This window comes from Psittacula echo (assembly GCF_963264785.1).
Source record: "Psittacula echo genome assembly, chromosome: 6".
Taxonomy (NCBI): Eukaryota; Metazoa; Chordata; class Aves; order Psittaciformes; family Psittacidae; genus Psittacula; species Psittacula echo.
Window position 1 is genome coordinate 29,262,897 of NC_137743.1, and position 12,652 is coordinate 29,275,548.

The window sequence follows — 12,652 nt, forward strand, 5'->3', positions numbered from 1 at the left end:
GAGGTGAAAAAAGGATTCTCAACATGTAGCAATGCTACTGCAGTGCCTTTATTCAAATATGGATTATTAATGCAACTAATGGATAGGATGGACAAGGTTGACAAAACACAACTGGGCTCCCTGGTTGAACCCACTGTATCACGCAGGAAAGATTCAACTCCACATTTGCTGGATTCAGAACCCAAAATATTTCTACCTAGTTTGTCATAACTACCTCATTAAGCAAATTATTTCCTTTTCTGCTTGCTTTTAACCATCTAAAAGTTTAGCCTCATTTCCAATTTGAATTTGCCCTTTATTAAATTGAATTCATTGTTCTTTGTGTTACTACTTCTGTTACGTGTCATTTCCTTTTCCCAGTATTAAATGACCCTTAAAATGATCATCCTGCCATTAAACATTTCCTCAGATGAAATTCGCTAAATTCGCTTCCATTCATCTCCTTTAATGTTGTGGTCTTCCTTTGGAGACCGGTTTATGAAGTTAAAAGCATGATCTTGGTGCATGATACCACAGGTGTGATCTTAGCAACGGTAAAATAACGCATGTGTAAATTATCTTATACTGCCACAGCTGTTTTTCAGCCTTCAGGCCTTATGAGTGATTTTGCTCTTTTCAAACACACCACACTAAAATGAGAGATGTTTTGCTAATTTTCATGATCAACTCATTCTTTCCGTGACTGCCTCCATTTTGCATTACTCATACTCAGGATACATTCACTGAAGGCTCTGCCTCAGACCAGACGCTCCCTTTGTGGCACCACAAACATCAATACACAGAATTAAAAATCCGTGGGATCTCAGTGCTGCCCCAAGCCTCATCACAGTATGCTAGAGATTGGAAGGGACCTCAAAAGATCATCTAGTCCAATCCCCCTGCCAGAGCAGGAACACCTAGATGAGGTTACACAGGAATGTGTCCAGGCAGGTTTTGAATGTCTCCACAGAAGGAGACCCCACAACCACCCTGGGCAGCCTGTTCCAGTGTTCCGTCACCCTCACTGAGAAGAAGTTTCTTCTCAAGTTTAAGTGGAACCTCTTGTGTTCCAGTTTGTACCCATTACCCCTTGTCCTATCATTGTTTGCCACTGAGAAGAGCCTGGCTCCATCCTCGTGACACTCCCCCTTTATATATTTATATACACTAATAAGGTCACCCCTCAGTCTCCTCTTCTCCAAACTATAGAGACCCAGCTCCCTCAGCCTTTCCTCATAAGGGAGATGCTCCACTCCCTTAATCATCTTAGTTGCCCTGCGCTGGACTCTCTCCAGCAGGTCCCTGTCCTTCTTGAACTGAGGGGCCCAGAACTGGACACAATATTCCAGATGCGGTCTCACCAGGGCAGAGTAGAGGGGAAGGAGGACCTCTCTCGACCTACTGACCACCCCCCTTCTAATACACCCCAGGATGCCATTGGCCTTCTTGGCCACAAGGGCACAGTGTTGGCTCATGGTCATCCTGCTGTCCACTAGGACCCCCAGGTCCCTCTCCCCTACACTGCTCTCTAACAGGTCGTTCCCCAACCTATACTGGAACCTGGGGTTGTTCCTGCCCAGATGCAGGACTCTACACTTTCCCTTGTTATATTTCATCAAGTTTCTCCCTGCCCAACTCTCCAGCCTGTCCAGGTCTCGCTGGATGGCAGCACAGCCTTCTGGCGTGTCAGCCACTCCTCCCAGCTTAGTGTCATCAGCAAACTTGCTGACAGTACACTCAATTCCCTCATCTAAATCATTGATGAATATATTAAATAATACTGGTCCCAATACTGACCCTTGAGGCACTCCACTAGATACAGGCCTCCAACTGGACTCCGTCCCATAGACTACAACTCTCTGGCTTCTCTCCTTCAGCCAGTTTGCAGTCCACCTCACTACCTGATCATCCAGGCCACACTTCCTCAATTTAGCTATGAGGATGCTGTGGGAGACTGTGTCAAATGCTTTGCTGAAGTCAAGGTAGACCACATCCACTGCTCTGCCTGCTGAAGTCCAGGGTTGCAATTCTACTTGCTATTGTACTGGTCCTTCCACACAAGATCCTGAATTCCACCATCTCGTGGTCGCTGCAACCAAGGCAGCCCTCAACCTTTACTGCTTCGACCAGTCCCCCCTTGTTAGTGAGGATGAGATCCAGCAGCGCTCCTCTCCTGGTTGGCTGATCCACCATTTGCATGAGGAAGTTATCATCCATACACTGGAGGAACCTCCTGGACTGTGGCTGGGTTGCTGAGTAGTCCTTCCAGCAAACATCAGGGAAGTTAAAATCCCCCACGACAACCACGGCCTGTGACTGTGAGGCCGCTCTCAGCTGCCTGTCGAAGGCCTCGTCAACTTCCTCACCCTGATCTGGTGGCCTGTAACAGACACCCACAACAGTATCGCCCCTGCCAGCCTGCCCCTTAATTCTCACCCACAGACTCTCAACTCGCTCATCCCCTGCCCCTGGACAGAACTCAGTACATTGCAGCTGCTCTCGCACATAAAGAGCAACCCCACCACCCCGCCTGGCTGGCCTGTCTTTCCTGAAAAGGACGTAGCCCTCCATGAGTATATTCCAGTCATGCGAGCTGTCCCACCACGTCTCTGTAATTGCCACCAGATCATAATCTCCTGACTTAACACAGGTCTCCAACTCCTCCTGCTTATTTCCCATGCTGCACGCATGTACAGGCATTTCAAGGAGGGAGCTGAGCTCACCGATTCCACCCTAGGATTATAGGAGGCCTCCCAGTCTTCATCAATCCTAGAGTGCTGCCTCACTGGGGCAAGCCCAGTTACAACCCCATCCCCCTTCGAATCTAGTTTAAAGCTCTCCAAATGAGCCCTGCTAATTCATGCCCCAGCATCCTTTTGCCTCTGTGAGTTAAACCTTTCCCACGTGCCATCATCCGGACTGGTGCCTTATAAAACCAGCTGTTATCAAAGAATCCAAAGCCCTGCCTGCAGCACCAGTCTTGTAGCCAATTGTTTACGGACTGAATTTTGAAATTGGAATGAGAGGTGGCAACCAGGTTCACAATGATGGGAGATGCGAGGATCAAGCTGCCAAACAGGGACGAAGTTAAGAACTCATATGTTTTCCTGATGCTGAATCTTGAACTTTGGTGCACAGGATTTACTGTGGAGTCAGGCACTGTCCAACACCAGTAAGGTTAATGCAGTTGTGAGTTTCTACTGAATTACCTCTCCCTTCATTTGTATATTTTTTAACTCAGCTGTACTCTTTCATATGCATACTACCCTCTCACTGTTTGATACAATTGTTCCCTCGGTTATGATCTTTTCCTGTATGTTTTTGGATCTGGACCATACCCCACCTTTTGTGCCAGAAAACCACTGGGTAACAATGCATTTTTCAGTGCATCTGAGTTAACAAGCACAGCAAATGCTGAGGAGAGCAAATTTTGAAGAGAATGAAGGAGGTAAATTAGTGTGGGAACCGGGGCCCAAAAGCCATTTTGAAAAGACATTTCTGAGCTACCTTAATCAGCTCAGCCTGCCATATTTCAAAACAGCATCAATGGACAGATGTAATAAAACTTGTCTGATCAGTTTAAGCACAGGCATCCCTCACAGTCGCTTTCTGCATGCGCACACATGCACTCACACAAACACACGCTTCTTCACCGGTAGGATCAAGCCTCCTAAATTTCTTCCATGATTTATTTGCAAATTGCTAATAACACACTGGAGACCCACTAGAGGACTGTGCTACAGGATGTACATTCTGCACCCCGAAGGGGCTCACTTCTAAGTTGTTGTGGTTTTTAATTAAATATGTATATGGACATAATCTGAATATCTAAGTAGGTATATGTACATGGTATATGGTATATAAATAGGTATATGTAATATCTAAAGAGGTATATAGGTACACAGACATTTCTTTATAATTTTGGCCTTATATGCCCCCAGAGAGCAAAACACTTGGAAATTTTTCTTTCAGTGGGGCTGTGGCAGCATGGTGAAAATCTCTCTGCTCTTAACTAGTCAAAGGCTCTTAAACTCATGGAAACATAAACTGCCAGAAGTAGAAATCTTCAGAATGTAAGAAATGTGCTTTAGATAAACAGCAGGGAATGAAGTACAAGATGGCCTAGTGTTACTTGGCTTGACGAAGTTTTACTTTCAGCAGCAGAGCTTTTAGTGTTCCTCCTTTACTTTTAATGAAACTTTACCATGGACTCTTCCCTGTATCATGACCTGGGACTCATAAAAACAATGCAACAGCCTATATATTTTTCTGATTATATTTTCCAGAGCCAATTTCACACAGGTCGTTTATAAGTCACTCACCAGAAAGCAGAAGAGAAGAACAGTTTCCATCTCTTTACTAAAAAGCAAAAAGTCTCAAACCAAACAAAACTGCACACAGCTGTGTGACACCAGCAGTGACTTTTATGAAACCATATGCCTGGCTTAATGGTGTTTCACTCAGCTGATGTAGCCTTATTGGAAGATTAACGAACAGGCATGATCTTTGACTAATAAAGGCTGAATCCATCATATAGGAGATGACACATTTCAACTTGCAGGGAGGAAGGAGGTGTGTGTGTGTGGAAACAGGCAGGACAAATCTCTGCTGAGTGCTGAGTGCACTGTTGGCATGACATAACTTGCAAAGCAGAGACAAGGGGCCTTTTATGGGATTTCACTACAATGGCACATGGGGCAAGCAGAGCCACATCTTGCTCCAAAGCCCCCTGCAAAGTTCCTTCCCCAGAACTACAAGGCAAACCCAGAGCTTGTTTCTCAGCTAGAGGATAAGAGAAATCAATGTCCCAGCTCTCATCTGCTTCTATATTTGATGCTACTTATCACTTGGATGGACTGTGATGCAATTAAAAAGACAAGAGAGGCTTGCCAGCCTGGGTTATTCTTTTTTCCTCCAGGACGTGGTGAATGCTCCATCCCTGGCCGTGTTCAAGGCCAGGCTGGAGAGAGCCTTGGGTGACACGGTTTAGTGTGAGGTGTCCCTGTTCATGGCAAGGGGGTTAGAACTAGATGATCTTAAGGTCTTTTCCAACCCAAACCATTCTATGATTTTATGTGAAAGAAGGTCTCAGATGCACACAATTTCTAAAGCACATACATGGAAGTGTGAGCTGCACCATCCCTAAGAGACAGAGCTGGGCCATCCCCAGCACCAAATTGCTTCCATAGAAAAGAGGAATCCTCACCTACTCTGCCTACTATGGCAGAGAAAGCAAGAAGCAAAGTTTGATTTTATTGAAGCAAGCCTTCCTTTCATTTATGTGTCCATTTCTGCAGAGCCTAAGCCTGGCAGGCTTCTTTCAGCCACACAATGAAGCATTTCCTGTACACCCTGTCCCGAGACCCTCCCTCCTTTTGTTCCCCACTCACACACACATGCGCAAATCCCATCGAGGTAAACAAATGATAAGACTTCAGGATTAGATCTACTGACCTCAGAAGGAATTTTGCTCAAACAAGAATTAAGCCTGGAAGGATTTTGTCCTTACTGAGAGGCTTCTAAGGGTTTCCCACATAAGAGCTTCAGGAAAATGACTTGTGGAATTTCCATCCTGCTTTACTCCCTCAGTCACTTTGGCAGCTTATCCTGGAGGGCACCAGAGCTGGCATTCAGACAACCCGTCAGCTCACAGCCTAACAAATTATTGATTCTCTTCTCACTTTGAAGCAGACAACAACAAACGACTAAATGCACTGCATCCTTCAATATCTCTCACTAGAGAAATACCTGTTTGTAACATTGGCAGTAAGGGGGCATTTCCATCTCTCAGGCCATCTCAGGTGGATGGAGTATGGCACTTTATGCATTTATTCTTCTGTCTTCAACCAAGGATTGGTGACTAGTGGAGATTTTTGCACAGAACATGACTTTCAAATCCATACTCAGACACAGCAAGACATGTCTGAATGTTCAAGTGCACATACATAAAATTGATTGAATTTGGAATGCAGAAGGTATCCAACAGAAAATGGGGTTAAGAGCTTGTTTTCCTTAGTATTACATATAAGAGGCAAACACAGTTTTCCATGTGTCATGCACTTAATGAGCTCCAGATTGCAGGATACAAAAAAGATCTTGACATTGACTTGAAGAAACAAAACGTTCAAAATTATCTGGATATATTGAGGCACTTCATCATACATGGCACATCACCACACTAAGTATCAGTTCTGCAAAATTCCTGTCATTGTTCTGCAACTCGTAGCAATGGTTTCCAAGCATTCTTGTTTTCCTCTTGCCTTCTCCACTGCCCACTCACTAGGGATGTAGTTTCTTCCTTGACCCACTGCTCTAGAGGAGTTGAGCCTTCTGCTACTGATGGTATCCCAACTGCAGCCCCCAAATGCTGAAACTTTCTGGCTGCAGTGTGCAGCAGCCAAAAAGTGCTGGGGACTCATCACTAGGTTCATGTCAAGAGCAGCATAAAGAGTAGCACCTAATTCTACCTCTCTGCTAGTAGTCATGGGAGCATCTCTCCCTCACATCAAGGGTTAGAAATGAGAGCATTCACAGACTGTCCCATTGGGGTATATAGGACAGACCCAGGAGCTGAATGAACCCAGGATCTCAGTCTTTTATTACATCTCCTACGCAATGCCTCCCACTGCCTTGTACCACCTCATGTTAGGACTAGGAGGGGTCTTGTGCAAATTCTGTCTGCTCCCAGCTTAGAATACCAATAAATCCAGCAGTCCATCTATTCTGCATTGAAATGCTTCTTCTGCACCTGAAATCAATATGGTTTTCATGCAAATTTTTACTACATGGGCTGCATGGATTCTAAATACTCATTCAGTTGACACACCTAAATAGCTCTGAAAATTATATTGTGGCTTATCAGGTCAATGATCCACAATTTTATATCTCCCTAAACACATATTTATAAACAGTACTATAAACATTGTTAAGGTTGCTGTGTGAAACCCTTACACTATTTCTAACTGTATTTTATGCAAATGCTAATTTTATCAGAAACATTAAGCAGAAAAAAAAATACTTTTTCTTCAGCCACTCTTTTTCTGATTAAGATTGATATAACAGAGGTTTCAAATGTGCAAGAAATACTCTGCACCACAAATGCTTCTCACTGCCCCTGTGTATTGCAGTATGTCCCAAATTCAAGAGTCTGCTTTGCTTTAGATAACGTTGCCAAGTTACTAAAAAAAACCCCTCCGTGATGGGCTATTTGCATCCCAGTGTCATAATAATGTGTCCTGGTGACACTGAAACATCAAGATGCAAACAATAAAGAGACAGAAGCATGTTGACTCAGGTGGCTAAGTCTAAAAAACTGGAAATCCAAAGCAATGTGGTATTTGGACCATTGGATACGTTGTTGATATAGGTACTTGCAGAGCTAGGTGCCAATTTTAGCACTTCTTAGATGAATTTGCAGACTAAGTTCATATGTTGGGCTCACTGCAGAATAGAGACTTCTACAAATGAAGATTCATATGCATTGAAAAGGCTGAGATAATCACTCCTAGCCTCAAGGCAGAGATATAGGAAAACATTTGTTTTCAATATTTAAATTGACTAACACTACAGGATAGCTCATCATTAATACAAACGTGTAATAACAGGCAGAGGACAGCACTGAGACTGACATCTATCCTGGATGGCTGATTTTGCAGCCTTAAAATACACTGGATACAAATGAAATATGAGCCACCATTAGAGCTGCAGCAACATCTTAGGTGATGGACTGATAATGAGACGAGGTAGATCATGTGTATTTTTTATTGGACTAATATATAAACTGTTACACATGTGCTCTCAGGCCAAAAATGTCTTTTGGAGGCTGGTAGCAGAAAGCACATTTCTGGCCCAAAAGCACCTCACTGTTCCAAACCAACACAAAGCTTCCACCTCTGTCTATTTTATCTCAAGCAGCTGAAAGTATTTTTTGCAGCCTGTGACAAACAGTCACGATGACAACTTGCACAAACCCAGCAGGCCCAGCAGAAAAGTCCTTACCGCTTAAGTGCTGTTTGCTTTTTGCACTGTCTCTATCCATCCAGGATATTTATAGAACACAGTCAATGGGACATTCAAAGCCCAATCATGGTGACTTGGCAAGTTTCGCAAGAAGCACAGTCAGGAAAGGAGCAATTCTGTGTGAAAACACACAAATACTTTCACCTGTCACTAGTACTTGAGTGTCCCTGGAACTGAGCATTGCAAACCTCTTGGGGTTACAGTGCAATTTAAGGAAGGAAAAATATTGTTGTCAGGGTGTTGTTCAAAGGCAGTCAAATGCGGATTTGGCCAGGAGTGACTTCCATGTCTCTTCTGACAATGTTTCCAGGCAAACTTAAGGGCCACTTAGCAGTGACTTGAACAAAGTGTTTCCAAACTAAAAGCCTGAAGGGGTGTTGGCTGAGTTAAAAAGCTGGATTCTGAAATTGGGGACTGCAATAATTTGAACCCTGCCTAGACAATCATAGAACCCAAAACCAACTTTATTGTTGTTCACATAATAGCAAGAAACATGTGAAGCACAGACAGTTTAAGTGATCTGACCACCAGGATCAGAAACTTGACTGTGATCTGTTGCACTTACAAAATACCTTCTGCACTAGAGCATGGGCTGATTTTTCAAGTTTCTAGGAAGCACATGAATACTCCTATGGGGTTTTCAACAGCACCAAGACTGAACCGATCAGAAAAATCTTTGGACACTGTTTTTCCTTGAGGCACTACTGTTTGGGAAATCGTATCAGTTCTGCTGAAATTGTGTCTGAAAGGAAAAAAGGAAGAAAACTGGGAAAGTAAATATTCTGAAATAAGGTTTTGCTTCAGCATGTTCTGTGTATTGTACATCTGAAGACAGGCTTTTCTGTGAACCCCAAATAAAGCTGCTCCCCCTCAGAATTTCCTTTCTAGATCTGAAGTTTCCTGGGTTTGTTCTTATTCACAATAAGTGCAAACACTAAAATCTTACATAAAATATAGCTTTTGTCTATCCCATAACTTAACATCTGAAACTCCATTCCTCTCTATAGGGACAATGTATCTGAGCACTTCACAAAACACTTATGTTCTGTGCCCTTTTGTATTGGTAGGCATCTAAGTATTTTTTTAAATGTGAATTTGTCTGGTTAGCAAGAAATGAGGCCAGGTAGCCCTGAAGTGTACAGCCAACTGCACTTCTAGACAAGTCAGTTAGTTAGAAGTATAAGGCTATGAATAATCTGAGCACAACCCTCCCTAAAAAAGGAAATAAAATAAAGGCAAAGGGGAGAAGAGAGGAATTCAAACAAGCAGAATCCTTATGATAACGACAGTGCTGGAGCATCGCTGTGGTGTAACTGGGCTGTGGCAGGCGATAACATTCTTCCCCAGAGGAACCTTTAGGTTTATGACAAATCAAGGATGATGCTCAACAGCTATTTGATGAGCTCTGCAACAGCTGCTGAGGTCTGCGTGCCACCGCAACACAGCTGGAAACGCACAGTGCCGCAGCATTAACTGGATAATAACTCAGGGCTTGCCAAGCACTGAGTATCACTAACTTTTTCTGATGAGTTATTTGTGTCCATAATCATCTGTGAAACTCTTTAGGAAAGATGTTCTCTGAAATGGAGATTTATCTGAAAAGGAACTCCCTGCCATTAATAAAGTTGTCTGCCCTCAAATCAGACTCAAACCCATGGTGCTGTCTTAAGGCAGTTAAATGTTTTCCCAGTAATGGAAATTTAAGGAGTTTTTTAAAAGAGAAAAACAGGGCAAATAAATGAATCGGTGAACCTTCGTCTATCAGAAAGGATGATTTGCCGGGGGAGCAGAACTACCATGTGCCCATCACAGTATGATCAGGGATGAAAAATTTTACTTTACTGGAGAGCCATTTTTGACTTGGAAAAAAAAAATCCTAATAGTGCAATCACTTACATCTTGATTGTAAGACATCATCTGCTAGGAGTAAAGGCTGGTACCAGTGAGCAGGACCTAGGGAACAAATTGTGTCACAGGCAGTTCCAGTTCTTTTTGTCCTGCCAGAGAAAAGCTGTATCCACTTCACTGCAAGAAACATGAAACATCAGGCTGTGTACAGCCATCCTACAGGAAAAATAAGGAGCAGAACCAAGCTTGTTTCTTCCCCTTGCTCTGTCATGCTGGAATGAGTCAGGAGGTGTAGGGCACAGTGAGAGACTACTACTCTACTCCCCCTTGCACAGGGACAGGTCAAGCCAGCCCAGCTCTCCTACTTTGGCTTTTTTTGTATAGCACAAGAAACTCCCTGGCACAGCTCTCAGCTAAGAGATCACTCCTGTCATTGAGTGATTGCTCTGGCCAGTTATGGGAGCATCTCTCAGCTGGTGGCGGAGCAGCATCATAGTTGTCGTCACCATTTCTGGAACCGGGATGCTCTGCAGCTGCTATGTTCTTGGCGAGCCCATGAATCACTGCTCACAAAGAGGCAACAAGGGAGGGTATGGCAGGTGAAGGCGAGAAGGAAGTCAGAGGGCACATTCCTGTCTTTGCCTAAACAAATGAAAGATCAGCTTTCAGTCCAGACTTAGTCATTCACACGTTGCCACACTGACCAGTCTTTTCCTGTCTCACACATACCAAAGGCATCTGCCTTAACAAATGTAAATTAAATAAGAATCACTGCTTTCTTCTTCATTATACTAATGCCTAGAGCATGAAAAGGTGGGGGGTATGAAACCCAGCTGAATCTTACTCTGATTTACATCAAACACCATTTGTATTTTTCCCTGGTTGCCTGAGAGGGAGGGAATCCATAGAATGAATATGGGGGGTCTTTATCGTCAAGAAAGAAGCAGAAACACAAGAAAAGAGCAGATGGGAGAGAGTGAAAAGAGGGAAAGAAAGTATTTCAAAGTGAGTTTTATAGCTGTTGTTTCTTGGACATTTCACAGGTTCACACTGAGCATGTATGTTGGGGAAGGAGAGGAGGTTTCTACAGCTAACAGCAAAGCCTGTGATTTAATTCGAGAGGTTTCTACTGCTCCACAGCAGTCCCATGCACTGCTCTGTAACAGCCTTTTAGGCATAATGATGGCAAGACTCCCCTTTTAGCAGCACTGATTTTGCCAGCATTAGAGGGAAAGGACTCATTTTAATGGATCTCAGCATGTTTGACATGCCTAGTCTTTTACTGAGGGTAGGGACAGAGCCCACACAGACTGCAAAGACAAAGGCAGGGCATCCCGTACAGACTCCTGCTCATGTATCAGTGAGCAACTGCAAGAAACCTGTTGGTGCAGAACACACACATACACACCCCACAGGAGCTACAATGCTGAGAAGAGCTGTATTAGCCGTATTCTCCATGAACAACCTGATAATAACTGCACAGTGCACAAACTCCTCTTACTCTCCTCACGTGACATCCTGGACATGCCACACTGAGCTCACATGGAGAAGGCAGCAATCAAGCAGAACAGAACAATATCCAGGCTAGTTGTACTGTCTCCCCAAGGAGTCTCAGTGGTAATCAGGCCTTTTATTCCCTTGTGCATGATGACTGATCAGGAGAATACATGATTGTCAACTCCCAATTTTATCCCAAGTCTTGAGCTGGCTGGTCATCTCTTTAAAGCACTAGTACCAATAGTTGCACAAAAATCAGTGCTGTTCTGGTTCCTTGGGATATGAGTACCAATGTGCAGTCTGATAGTATTTTCTTCCTAATAACTTGGGAACTCAGGAACTACTTTTAATGCACACCAGAAAAAAGTGGAGGTTTCCAGGATAATAAAGTTCTTACAAACTTCACGAACAGAAGCTCTGGAGAGGACATAGATCTAGCAACTCCAGGAAAAGGCTGAAATGTGAACTCATGCCTTATTAAACTAAACCACATTGGAAATAGCCTTATATATGAGACTTAACTACATTCATCAGGGTCCACAACCAACCACAAGACACAAATCTTTAGGAAACCAGGCTTAACTTCTTCCAGTATTCATCTGAACTGAAGACTGAGAGAGAAGACTGAAAATCTAAACAATAAAAGATTTACCCTCCATTCCCATAAAATACATAAATAAAAACAGAATGAACCTCTAGTCACTTTTTCAGTTTTCAGGCTCTATAAGATAAATCAAATCTCTCCAGGCCTAATCTCGCAAGGTCTGAAAACCAGAGTGGCAATATGATACTTGGTTCAGTGTCTGCAGCTTAACTGTAATTAAAACATTAGACATAAGACTGCAAATCAGGGTAGACACAGCTCTGCCTAGGCTACAGAAAGCAAAGCCAAAAAAACAGATCAGCCAATGTAATTGCAGAGAAACTCCCATCCCCAACATAACGTTTAAAAAGCATCTGTTTCTAAGGACCGTTAAATTAATAATCATGAAAAACAATGATTTTTCCAAAAGCTGTCTTACTTCCCATCATTAATTCAGCTTCTTGGAACTGCTGAAGAGGTGTGGATGAGAATGGTGAAGCTCACATCCTACCTGTGCCACATTAAGATGGTGCTATTGCAGAGCACTACAGCACTCTCCGTCCCCTCACTAAATCTGCCTTGGGGACAAAACCATCCCACACTGCTGGGATTCTGCCAGAACCACCACTGCAGACCACAACAGTGATAACGTTGGCATTTCTGGTACTGTGTTAGCTAACGTGTTTTAAGATGCTGTTATTTCAGGCTTCCTGAGCAGATCTATCA